The sequence below is a fragment of the Microtus oregoni genome, unplaced genomic scaffold (assembly GCF_018167655.1).
Source record: "Microtus oregoni isolate MIOR12 unplaced genomic scaffold, Mior012 000002F_ref0000024, whole genome shotgun sequence".
NCBI lineage: Eukaryota > Metazoa > Chordata > Mammalia > Rodentia > Cricetidae > Microtus > Microtus oregoni.
The window spans coordinates 49,066,424-49,078,723 of record NW_024543061.1 but is presented as its reverse complement, the minus strand read 5'-3'; the positions used below and the strand labels follow the sequence as shown (position 1 = coordinate 49,078,723).

General features: G+C 43.4%; 1 protein-coding gene across 11 annotated transcripts in view; it reads right to left on the bottom strand.

Moving 5' to 3' along the window:
- Positions 1–4,677, bottom strand: part of Itpr1 (inositol 1,4,5-trisphosphate receptor type 1) — a 339,707-nt gene extending 335,030 nt beyond the window's left edge. For 10 of the 11 annotated variants that reach the window (XM_041641645.1, XM_041641653.1, XM_041641709.1 and 7 more), the window contains exons 1-2: positions 4,473–4,677; positions 3,501–3,576 (exon numbers count right to left, since the gene is read on the bottom strand). The gene's annotated coding sequence lies outside the window, so the exon portion shown is untranslated. The remainder of the gene's footprint in view (positions 1–3,500; positions 3,577–4,472) is intronic. The other variant, XM_041641727.1, reaches the window with a different exon arrangement.
- Positions 4,678–12,300: the final 7,623 nt, after the last annotated feature.

Here is a 12,300-nt window from a genome sequence, read left to right as displayed (position 1 = left end):
AAAGAGAAAGTCTGTGTTCATTAAACCAACTTCCCCTTTCTTTAGCCCCTAGATATTACCAATCTACATTCGGACCCTAATATCTGACTACACATACCGGACTTCCTACTATGAGAATCATACACTATATGTCTACTGATGGCTGGCTTCTTTCAGTTAGCATAGTGTTTTGTGGTTTGACTATACCGTGAAAAGAGTTTCTTCCTCTTCTGGGCTGAATAATAGCTCACTGAACACATAAGCAGCACTTTGTTTTTTATTAATGTATTAATAGATACTTCGAGGGTTTTGTTTCAACCTATTGGCTAACATGAGTGAGGCAACTTTCAGCATAAAACAAACTGCATAAGTCATTGCTTTGAATTATTTAGATACCTAAAAATGGAAATTTCAAATCTTATGATAACTCTGTTTCATATTTTCAGGAGCAACCATTCTGTTCTGCTAAGCACTGCCTCTTGCATTCCCACCAACGATACACAAGGGTTTCAATGTCTCCGAATCTGGCCCACACTTGTTCTCTGTTCATCCTCTCCTTGCTTGATTTTTCCCCAGAGCACTTAGCACCTGCCATACTGTAACACCTACTTTTTATTTACAATGACTGCCTCCCACCAGCAATTGAGAAAGACAACCAACATCTACCTCTGGCCTTCACATGTATACACACACACACTCACACACACACACACAGAGAGAGAGAGAGAGAGAGAGAGAGAGAGAGAGACCAAGCAACAACCTCTGAGGAACAGACTTGATTGCTTATGCTGTAAAGCACCTAGAACACAGTTGGCACCTAGCAGGTACTCAAGAAATCTGCTGAATAAGCAACATAGCACACTTGAATCATAACACTTTTTAACAGGGGTGACAGTCTGTTAGGTACATGTGTCCCACCAGCTGCCTCTAACTATGTCCAGTCTAGGAAATCACAGGGTTTAACAGGTGATGGCTTCAGGAGTTCATTCAGCTCATTCCTCATTAGCAATCACCTCAGAACCACAGACACCGTGACAACTAGAAAGAGTCAGAAAAGTAAAGTCATTCATACCGTTGACTTCAGGCCTTCATTCATCAAACTTCAACAGCTGAAAATGACCTAACACAACGGCATGCAGTTCTAGTTACCAGCAATCTGCAGATCCAATGCATTTTATTTTAAAAAAACCAAACCAATAGCAGACAAGACAGGGCACTGTCCTTGTGTAGATTCCTTAATTAGAAGTATCCAAGGACAGCTTGACCTAGAAACCTAACTCCAGGCCTGCTTTTATTTTGGTGGATTTTTTTCTGTTGTTCATATTTGGTATCTGTTGTTTCGTTTGGTTTGTTTTTAAAGAGCTGCTTATATTTAACAAAAAAAAAAGTCAGATAGAAATTCCATGAGATCGTTATTAGCTAAAAAGCCACGTGGATTTTTCAAGTCAGTTCTTTGCACAACATTGAATTAGTCCCAGAGTATCCCACTACCACCCCCACCTCTGTAGTCATATTCTTGCAGCTAAAAACACTTTGAGGGCAAAGTCAACAGATCTTTTCTGTGACGTTTATCTACTGCTCTTCTAAGCAACCACTGCACCTCATATTCTTCAAAGAAGGCTGGCAACAGGAACCACATTGTCTGAATGGATGATAACACCCAAATGACTTTCGTGGAGAGACCAGAGTGATTCATTTGGAACATCAAGAACTTTCCCTGCTTGCTTTAGAAGGAAATCTTGATGGGATTTTCTGTTCCGATTCGATTTAGTCAAAGAGCAGATTGTACTTTCAATGTACACGCTCACAAGAACACATCAACACAACTGATAGAAATGAAGAAATAATTTAAAAAAAAAGAAAGAAATGAAATAATGAAGAAGAAAAACATTGCTATCAGGCAAATCGGAGGCTACCGGCCAAGTTACCAGCATTCCACAGATTGAACTGAAACAGTTTAAGGTCTCCAATTATTCAGGCAGAGACACACCTGACTCTTTCAGCCTGCTCAGATGCCTTGATGTGAACGGTCAAGATATACTTCAAGCAAGAGAAAGGCCTCATGCTGCACATGGACACTGGGGTTTGTTTCGTTTTCCTTCTCCACTATCCTTGACTCAAGCTTTCAGCATAACGCTTTCCAAAATTAATTCGGCCCAACATTAAATCCTTCTACAAATATCTACATTCTTTTATGATATCAGTTCCTTCATACATCAGGGTATGGTCAGTCTATCATCGGTGGGACCTAACTAAGAACTCTTACATTAAGAGCAATGTGTTCACTATTTTCCCTAGGGTCTCGATCTCCCCCAGCACTGCACAAACTTCAGCACAAGCAGCATACATGACTGTCTGGGCTGCATCTTGGTTTCTTTCCCGTATCTAAGGCCTTCTGTGAGCCACAGCTCTAAACCTGGCTTACTACATCCTAACAAGGCAGTCTCATAATTTTTAGGCACCAGGTAGAGAAGACTCTGAGGACCAGTTGCCCCTTGTCTGCAATATACTCTGAAGAGTGGACTGCCCCAATCTTTGGTCAACATTAGACCATAGAAGAACCAACCTTCCCATCCGAAAGCTGCCCGCTCCACCAGTACTCCTGAGGATCTTATCAGCAGGAAACAAAAGCATTATACTACCATAATGAAGTATCTGGCTTTTATTCCCTAATTAGAAAAGCCCAAAGATTGTAGCCCAGGGAACAGCTAAATATTTAGGACGTTAAAAAAGTTACCAAGAACCAGCTGCCCACAGCTCCCCAGCCCCTATTAACCTGTTGTTTACTAGGTTCACAAAAATTTCACAAGAAAAAAAAAAAAAAAACCCTGCAACTATGAGGGTGTGTGTGCCCCTACAGAGGCTATACTTTCTAGAAATGGAGTGGGACCATTTTAGGGCATAAAATAAATAAATAAATAAAAATAGGAGCCATTGTATTGACAGAGAAATGCTGCCCTCAGCTCTGCTTCCAAGAACACATATCAAAACAAGAGAAGCAGTCTGGGTTCCCTGACGTTCAGGTGGCTCCAGTCAAATCCTGGAAGCTATTGTGTTATTCTTTCAAACTCTAACTTCCCGTTTATGAAGTTCTCAGTCTTTCAATTCGCCACTTTCATTTCTTACAGCCCAGCCCCCTGATTACGTGCACGTCCACAACAAAAAAGAACAAAGTGGCAATGTGTGAAGGGGAGCAGTATTTCACTTTTGCTTAAAGACCTCGGCAGAGGAAAAGTTCTGCATCGTTTGGAATTTAAATAATCAGCATGCCTCTCCCATAGACCCATTTTATTGCATTTTGTTGTCGTTTGGTGCCTCCCCCCTTCCCCAAACATCAGGCAGCTTCAATTCTGAGCCACCTTCAAAAGTGGTTGGCACTGGATCTTTACTCGGCAAAGATCATGACCAATTTTGACCACAGTTTCTTTCTCTCCGCTTCTCTATGGCTGCTACAAGAGGACTTGCGGAAAGGCTTAGGACAAATCCCCCTATTGACTTATTGACTCGACTTCCACACTCACCTGACCCAGGTCAGGCACTCTGTAGTCAAAGCTCGCCCAGCCAAGGATGCGAATCCTGCTCCCTTGAAGTCAGCTCCTAAATATTTACAAAGAAAGAAGACTGAGTAGGAAACCCCGCAAGGGTCTATAAGAAATGTTCCCAAATCCGAGTTTCGACCTTTTTGCCTCCGTTTCCTGCAGATCCCCACTCCTCATCTCCCAATTTAGCAGCCAAATCGGCGGGATCTCTTGCCCTCAGATAACAGCAAACCCAGCTTGGTTATTTCCAGTACGTAGCTAACCAGAAAGATCAGGCACGCAGAAACTTCGAATATGCCGGAGGTGGAACTAAGGTAAGTGTTGAGGAGATCCCAAAGCACTTGTTTCCCCGCGTGGAGGAGGCCAAGTATACAAAACCTGCATCCCCATTGGACACGAGTTGGGTCTACCCTCACCACTCCCCCCCCCCCCCCGTCCCCGGGTTTTCTTCCGTTTTTCAACACCCCCCCCCCCCAGACACACACACACAGGGGCCCCCACGCATGCATTATTCTACCAGCCATGCGGCGCAACAGGACTAGCTACATTTTTAGAAAGATTATTTCCTTGAGAAAACTCATATGACACCCCTCAACTGCCCCCTTCCCAACAGGAGAAAAAAAAAACTATTTCCTGCAACCACTCCAAGAGTTTCCAACTTGGGGGAATGCCATTTCAGTACAGGGAAGGGGGTTGAAGCTGGTCACTAGAGTCGAGGACATTTGGGGTTGTTTAAACCTAAAAAAATTAAGTAAATAAATCAGACCTCCTCCCGAAATTGCTCGCAGGGAAAGAAGCCCAAAAATACACGCCAAGTGCATGCAAAGCCACCAAAAAAAAAAAAAAAAAAAAAAAAAAAAAAAAAAAAAAAGCTCCCAGAGATCAGGGCAAAAACTTCTGCGCACGGGAGCCAGTGCCAACTCCCCTCGCCCTCTGCCCGGCCCCAGCAGCTACCTTGGTGACCGGGGAGCCACGCCGGTTTGGGGGAGCAGGACCAGCAGAGGGGTTAGCAGCCGCTGGGCAATCCCATATCCGCGAAGAGGGAGCTCGTTCCGTTAGGATGGGAGAGAAACACCCACACCTCCTCTCGGCGTGCGCTTTCTTTCTCTCCACCCCCTGCCTCCTCCTCCACCACCACCACCACCTCCTCCTCTCCTCCCACCCCAGCAGGCTTGAGGAAAAGCTTCAGCAGAACATCCACATGGTTACTGCACTTTGAAGCGGCGCCCGGCTGCTTATATAGGCCAGGAAGCTCCCTGGGCAATGTAGTCCGAGTCCCAGGTCGTGCCGGCGCCTGGGGCTGTGGAAAAGGACTACAAGTCCCAGAAGCCCCTAAACTCTGGGGCTGGGTTCTAAATAGACGCGCGCGCGCGGAGACGGGGGAGGGGCGTCCAGCGGGACCGCCCGGCTGGCGAAACTGAGTCTGAACAGCCGACTTGCCAGGTTTGGAAAACGCGACCCACAGTCACCCCAGAGGTATCTCCTAGCCCTGTGAACCATTCTCTTTGCCTGTCATATCTTCCCTTTCCTAAAATCCAGGTGTCACTAGGGGCCGGAGAGAGGGGAAGAGCTCGGATTACTCTTTTGGGAAGTTTTTACAAGCTTCCGCGCGCCCTGTGTCCTGGAGCCAAGAATTTCAGAAATCCGAGGCACAAAAACAGTGTTTGCGGTCAAGGATTAACGAAGCGAGTTTGTCTTATTAAATCTCTTCTAATTCTTTATTAAATCGTGCTAGTGTTTGCATGAAAAACTAAGTCTGGGAATGGAGTGGTTTCTGCTATTGGGGACGCGGGCTTATCGTGTGAGAGACCTTTTCTGAATCCGAGCTGTGTCTTGTCTTTCTTCGCACGGTGGGGGGTAAAAGAAACGCAACCCTCTCCACCGAACAAATAAAGGAACCGGTGCTGTCACTTGCCTACGCTGCGATTGCGAAGCAGAAAAGAAATACAAACCGCGACCTCGGCCCTGACCCGGTTTCTAGAAGCCCCTTTGCTCCTGGAATTTGTAAACGCTTAAGTAAATAAACCGCAAACCAGAAAAATAAGGCTTTCGGAGAGAGCTGCTCACACTGAAGATGCTTGCGTCCAGGCGAGGCGTGCTCCTAGACTTCAACCCCTGCATCTGGGGTGAAGTGGGTTTCAACCCACCCCCAAGTAGTGTCTAGGCTCCAGCTGCAAAGTGCTTAGGGCTTTGACTTTTGGAAGAAGTCCTTGGATCCCAGGCCAAGTCGTCCTACTCTCTCCTTCCCTGCCCCACACCCCAAAACCAGATTACAACGTATTCATTCCACAAACGTTACCCAAGTGTCATCTGGTGCCAGGCCAGGAACTGTGCCAGGGTAGGAGAGCGCGCCAAAATATAACATCCTAAGCAGGGTCTGGCTGCTCCCGCTAAAGACCTGCTACTAACAGTAATCCTTGTAATGTTAACAAATGCTTCTACTGAGCTCAGCCTGCATGCATTTCCTACGAGTCATGTTATTGAGTTTTACCAACTCTGGGTTTGTTCTATCTGCATGGCAGGTGCATGGCTCAGGACCAGGAGAAACCAGGTTAACTTCGGTCTCCATTGCAGCCCAAGCCTGTACCTATACTAAGCACTTGCTTTTAGGGACCTCCATTACCATTTCCTTAAAAAAAAAAAAAAACCCTCCCCACATTTTTTAGGAGCAGCCCCTGAACTGCTCCTAAATAAATGAATCGCTGTCACTTCTTTGCCACAGTTTTGCTATCTAGAGAGGGATTAGATGATTGTTAGTACTTGCCTGCTGTCTTTCCCTATTGCTTGGTTCAAGTCTTGCCTGAACCCTTGTGAAACTTTAGGAACAAAGGAGAATAAAATAGCTAATAATTACAGACATCTCGTGGATGCATGTTGTGTCCCAGACATTGTTTTTTTTTTAAGCTCTTCAAGTGTATCATTTCATCAATTCCTATTAAGGAAGCTTTGTTTTTAGCCCATGGGAAGCTAAAGACATGCAGGTTGCATTACTTCCTAAAAGGCACACAACTGGCTGGTCTTGGAAATCTAGTATGTTTCAAGCTGGTTTTCTCTCTTCTCAAGAAAACCCCCAACTTGCCACAGCAGAAGAATCCATGCCTTTTCATATCTATTGTTTCTCCTTTCCCCCATAGAAACAGTTGGTTCCATTTTCCAAGGACCTTTGACTCTACCTTCCAAGCAATCCCAACAAACTGGTCCATGATGATCTAACTGGTGAAGGCAGAGAGGGTTAACTTCATGAGCATCTTCCTGGGACTCGATGGAGTTGTGATATGGGTTTCCAAAAGAATACTTTGTTGAAAGGAACAGGTCTCATTTTCATATTCACTACATGGTAGACCATGTCTCATTTATGTGCATATACTGTAGTTCTCTGGACTCAAAAGGACTGACTCTTCTGTCTGCACATCCCTGTAGATGTGGCAAAAAAAGTTTCTTAAACCTTTTAATAGAAGGTGTGTTGAGCTTATGGAAGGCAGCGTAAACATGTTTTCTGAGCATGCAAGCCTTTAGCCATCCAGATCATTATCTATGTCAGTGTGTGCATGTAGTGTTGTTCAACACTTAGCAAGTTCTGGAAGCTGCTGGAGCACAGAACGGTACTTTTGCTAAAAGAGGACCCTTACGATGCACACACATCCCTATTGATGTGTGGTGATGCTGACAGTGATGGATGCTGAAACGAGTGACTTGTTCTTTATGACCAGGAGTAGGGAGGGGAGCTGTTGCTTCTCTGTTTTTTTCCCCCCATGGGAAGAATTTTTCTAGACCTGCATCTGCAATCCAGTAGCTGCCAGCCATTGGGTACTAAGATGGGGCTACTGCTAATGAAGAGGTGAAGTAGTTGTAAAGTACACAGTTAGTTTCAAACACTTTGTTTAAAACCCCCAAAAAAAAACCCTCAATAATTCATGTTGATTACATTCTATAATTATAATAGTTTGGATAGACTAGATTTCAAAAGTGAGAGGACTGTTTTTCCTAGTTTTTACTTTTTAAACTGACTAAACAATTACTCTGCAGCTCATGTTATATTCTATTAGACAATGCTAATCCAGAAAAAATAAGAGTTAAATCCCTAAAGTAACTCAAAATAATGAGGACCAGAGCTGGGAGACAATTCAGAGGCTAAAACCCATACTAAAAAAGCATGAGGACCCCAGTTCTGATCCCCCAAACCCGCATAAAAGCCTGGCAGGTCGCGACCTGTGATTCCAGCACTCCAGAGGCAGAGACCTGATCCCCAGGACATGCAAACTAAATAGACTAGCTGGGATTGGTGAGTTCTAGATAAAGTGAGAAGCCCTGCTAAGTAAATAAAGAGGAACATAACAGAAGATACTCAATGTCACCTTTGGACCTCGACATGCAAGTACATACATATGTGCCATGAGCAAATGTGCCTATACATGTGCAAACATATACATATACACATACTACATGTATACACATGCCCAGTAGAAAGCAATGATAATTCACCATAAATGAGCCATGGGTGATTTTACCCTTGAAATGTCCATGCAAGGAAGCCAGAGAACTTTGCAGTCAAGACAGTATCATGGACTGAGTCTGAAGAAAGTCCAGAACAAGCACAGCAGCTTACTCCAGGGAAGCCCTACAAATAGAAACCGTGTTTGTCAGCAGCACATGGCTGCAGACTTGGACTAAATTCTAAATTCATCTGCTGAGAAACCCACCCACAGGTCCCCTCCTACTAAAGAAAGCAGGATGGACCAAATCAGAAAAAAAAAAGGGTTGACATCCAGTTGCACCCTTAACATCCAAGGTGTGTGTTTGTGGAGGGAATAATGTAATTACTGGCTAATCCTTGGCTTGCTAACGGGCTGGGTCATTGAGTTACAGAACATGAAAACACTTTCAAACCTCACCTGAGCATTGCCAAAACAAGAACATGATCCCCAAGGCCAGGGAAATATACTGGTTTATTCTGATACCATGCTTAGCCACAAAAAAAAAAAAAAGTCATCTTGCTAGAACACAGCTATTCCCAATTTTCTTCTAGGCATAATCTCCAATCACCCATAACTGTCACAGTGAGCATTGAATGTTTCTGCTAATAACGTCTCCACATCACCTGTAAGCGGCATGACTCAAGCTATCGAATGTGTTCTATCTTGGACCTAACTTCTTTTTACCTGGTGTGATGGACAACCATTGCCCATGAGAAATGTCAGTATAGAGAAATTGATATTACCTGTAGAGTTACCAGATCATCTTTCCTGGTCATTTGTTAATCTTGTGTGGTAGAAGAAAGAAGATATAGCCCTTTTTGATGATTTTCTAAAACCCATGACACTTGTCCCTAAACACAAACAGACATTTCAAATGGTAGTGGGGTGATCTGAAAGAAAATGTCCCCGAAGGGAATGTCACTTTTAGAAGGTGTGGCATTGTTGGAGTCGGTGTGACCTTGTTGGAAGAAGTGTAACTCTAAAGGCAGGCTTTGACATCTTATATATGCTCAAGCCACACCCAGTGTCTCAGACCACTTCCTGTTGCCTGAAAGATGTAGGACTCTCAGCTACCTTTCCCTGTCTGCCTGCTCACTGCCACATGCATACCAGGATGATAATGGACTAAACTTCTGAACCTGTAAGCCACCACTTCAATTAAATGTTTTCCTTTATAAGAGTTACCATAGTGTCTCTTCACAGCAATAGAAAGCCTAACTAAGACAGGTAGCATCAGCCCTTTGAGTTTGTATACTAAGTGATCCAAAACCCACTCATAAGCATACCCAAAAGACTAAATTATCTTTGAGCTTCCTGTGTGATCTTTATTCTCTTATCTTCAAAGATAATGAATAATCTTTAAAGATTAAATAATCTTTAAAGATGGATGTTTGTGTACCTTTTGTAATTATAACTTGGCGCTGAGTAAAGAGGAGGTGTTTAGCACTTATTGGATCATGGATTCTTGGGACTCCACGAATGGCCAGAAGAAATGATGACCTGGGGACGGCGCAGGCAGACGGCGGAGGCAGACGGCGGATGGCCTCCGCAGCCGGCAGGGACCGGCAAGGACGGGCACAGCGGCAGACAAGCAGGCCGCAGGCGGCGGGGACCGGCGTGGCAGCAGATGCAGGCGGCAGGGACTGGCGCACAACACCGAGAGCAGATCGCCCCACTACAATTAAATCAAAGAGGTAGGCCTTTGGTTGCGAGGTCCCTGGGAAAGGAGGAGCCAGGTCCTGTTTCTGAAGACCCTTCTGAGGGGTGAGAGGGATCTTGGACCCCGGCAGGAGCCAGGAAACAGAGCAAGGGCATTTTGTAAGAGGAGCCCCTGGCCAGCAGGGAAACCTGATCCGGTTTTAAAAGACCCATTAGATAGCATCCATAGGAGGAGATGGGCAGGCGCCAAGGAAAGAATTCACCCAATAATCTGAAAAACAACATGAAAACACCAGAACCAAATGATCTTACAACAGAAGGACTTGAACACCCTAACACATAAGAAGTGGAAAAAAAATTGACTTTATGAAAGCAATAAAGTCCCTTAAACAACATGTGAAAAATGCCCTTATAGAAATGGATGAGAAGTATAACCAAAAGTTTGAAGAAAATGTAAATACATACATGATACCCTGGGAAACCAAGAAAAAAACAATCAAACAGGTAATGGAAACAGTTCAAGAATGGAAAACTGAAATGGAAGCAAGGAAGAAAACACAAACTGAGGACCAGCTGGTTATGGAAAATCTAGGTCAACGAGCAGAGCCTAAGAAACAAGCATAATCAATAGAATACAAGAAATAGAAGAAAGAATCTCAGATTCTGAGGACACCATAGAGAAAATAAACGCACTGATCAAAGAAAACAGCAAAGCCAACAAATTCTCATCACAAAACATTCAGGAAATATGGGACACAATAGAAAGACCAAACCTAAGAATAATAAGAATAGAATCTGAAAAAGCATGGGATAAATCCAGACTAGCTGAACATAGCGGACAATGAGGAATACTGAGAACTCAAGAACAATTGCGGTGGGTTTTTGATCCTACTGCACGTACTGGCTTTGTGGGAGCCTAGGCAGTTTGAATGCTCACCTTAGGAGACCTGGATAGAGGTGGGCAGTCCTTGGGCTTCCCACAGGTCAGGGAACCCTGATTGCTCTTCGAGCAGATGAGGGGGGGGGGGGACTTGATCGGGGGAGGGGGAGGGAAATGGGAAGCGGTTGTGGGGACGAGGCAGAAATTCTTAATAAATAAATAAATTAAAATAAAAAAAAAAAAAAAAAAGAATAGAAAAAAAATAAGAGTCACAGTTCAAAGGCCCAGAAAATATTTTTAACAAAATTATGGAAAAAAACTGTCCCAACATAAAGAAAGATATTCCTTTGAATATTCAAGAAGCATACAGAACACAAAACAGACTGGATCAAAGAAAAACATCTCCTCGCCATATAATAATCAAAACACAAAATATACAGGTTAATGAAAGAATATTAAGAGCTGCAAAGGAAAAAGGCCAAGTAACTTATAAAGGTAAACCAATCAGACTCACACCTGACTTCTCTATGGAAACCATGAAAGCCAGAAGGTCCTGGATAGAAGTACTGCAGAAGCTAAGAGACCATGGATGCAAACCCAAACTACTATACCCAGCCAAGCTATTGTTCACTATCAATGGAGAAAACAAGACATTCCAGGATAAGAACAATTTAAACAATACGTAGCCACAAATCCAGCCCTATAGAAAGTAACAGAAGGGAAATCACAACCCAAGGAATCCAACATTGCCAACAGTGCCTACAATAACTGAAGCATCTAGCGACCCTTCACCAGCACAACTCAAAGAAGGGAGACACGCAAACTCTACTACCAAAAACAATAAGAATAACCAGAGTAAACAACCACTGGTCATTAATATCACTTAATATTAATGGTATCAATTCACCTATAAAAAGGCACAGGCTAAGAGATTGGATACAAAAACAGGATCCAACATTCTGCTGTTTGCAAGAAACACATCTCAACCACAAAGACAGGCATCTACTCAGAGTAAAGGGTTGGGAAAAGGTCTTTCAAGCAAATGGTCCTAAGGAGAAAGCAGGTATGGCCATATTAAATTCTAACAAAACTGACTTGAAACTAAAATCAATCAGAAGAGATTGAGATGGACACTTTATACTTATAACAGGAACATTTCATCAGGATGACGTCTCAATCCTGAATATCTACGCCACTAATATAAAAGCACCCATGTATGTAAAAGAAATATTACTAAAACTCAAGGCAGACATCAAACCACACACACTAGTAGTAGGAGACTTCAACACACCTCTCTCAGCAATGGACAGGTCAATCAGACAGAAACCTAATAGAGAATTAAGAGAACTCTTGGAGGTAATGAAGCAAAAGGACTTAACAGACATCTATAGATCACTCCACCCAAATAGGAAAGAATATACCTTCTTCTCTGCAGCTCATGGAACCTTCTCGAAAATTGACCACATACTCGGAAACAAAGGAAACCTCCAAAGATACAAAAAAAAAAATCAGTGTCCACCTGTGTCTTATCAGATCACCACGGATTAAAGTTAGAAGGGAACAACAATGCTACCCCCAGAAAGCCGACAAACTCATGGAAACTGAACAGTCAACTATTGAACCACACCTGGATCGAGGAAGAAATCAAGAAAGAAATTAAAGTTTTCCTTGAATTTAATGAAAATAAAGAGACAGCATACTCAAACCTATGGGACACTATGAAAACAGTGCTAAGAGGAAAGTTCATTGCACTAAGTGCCCACTTAAA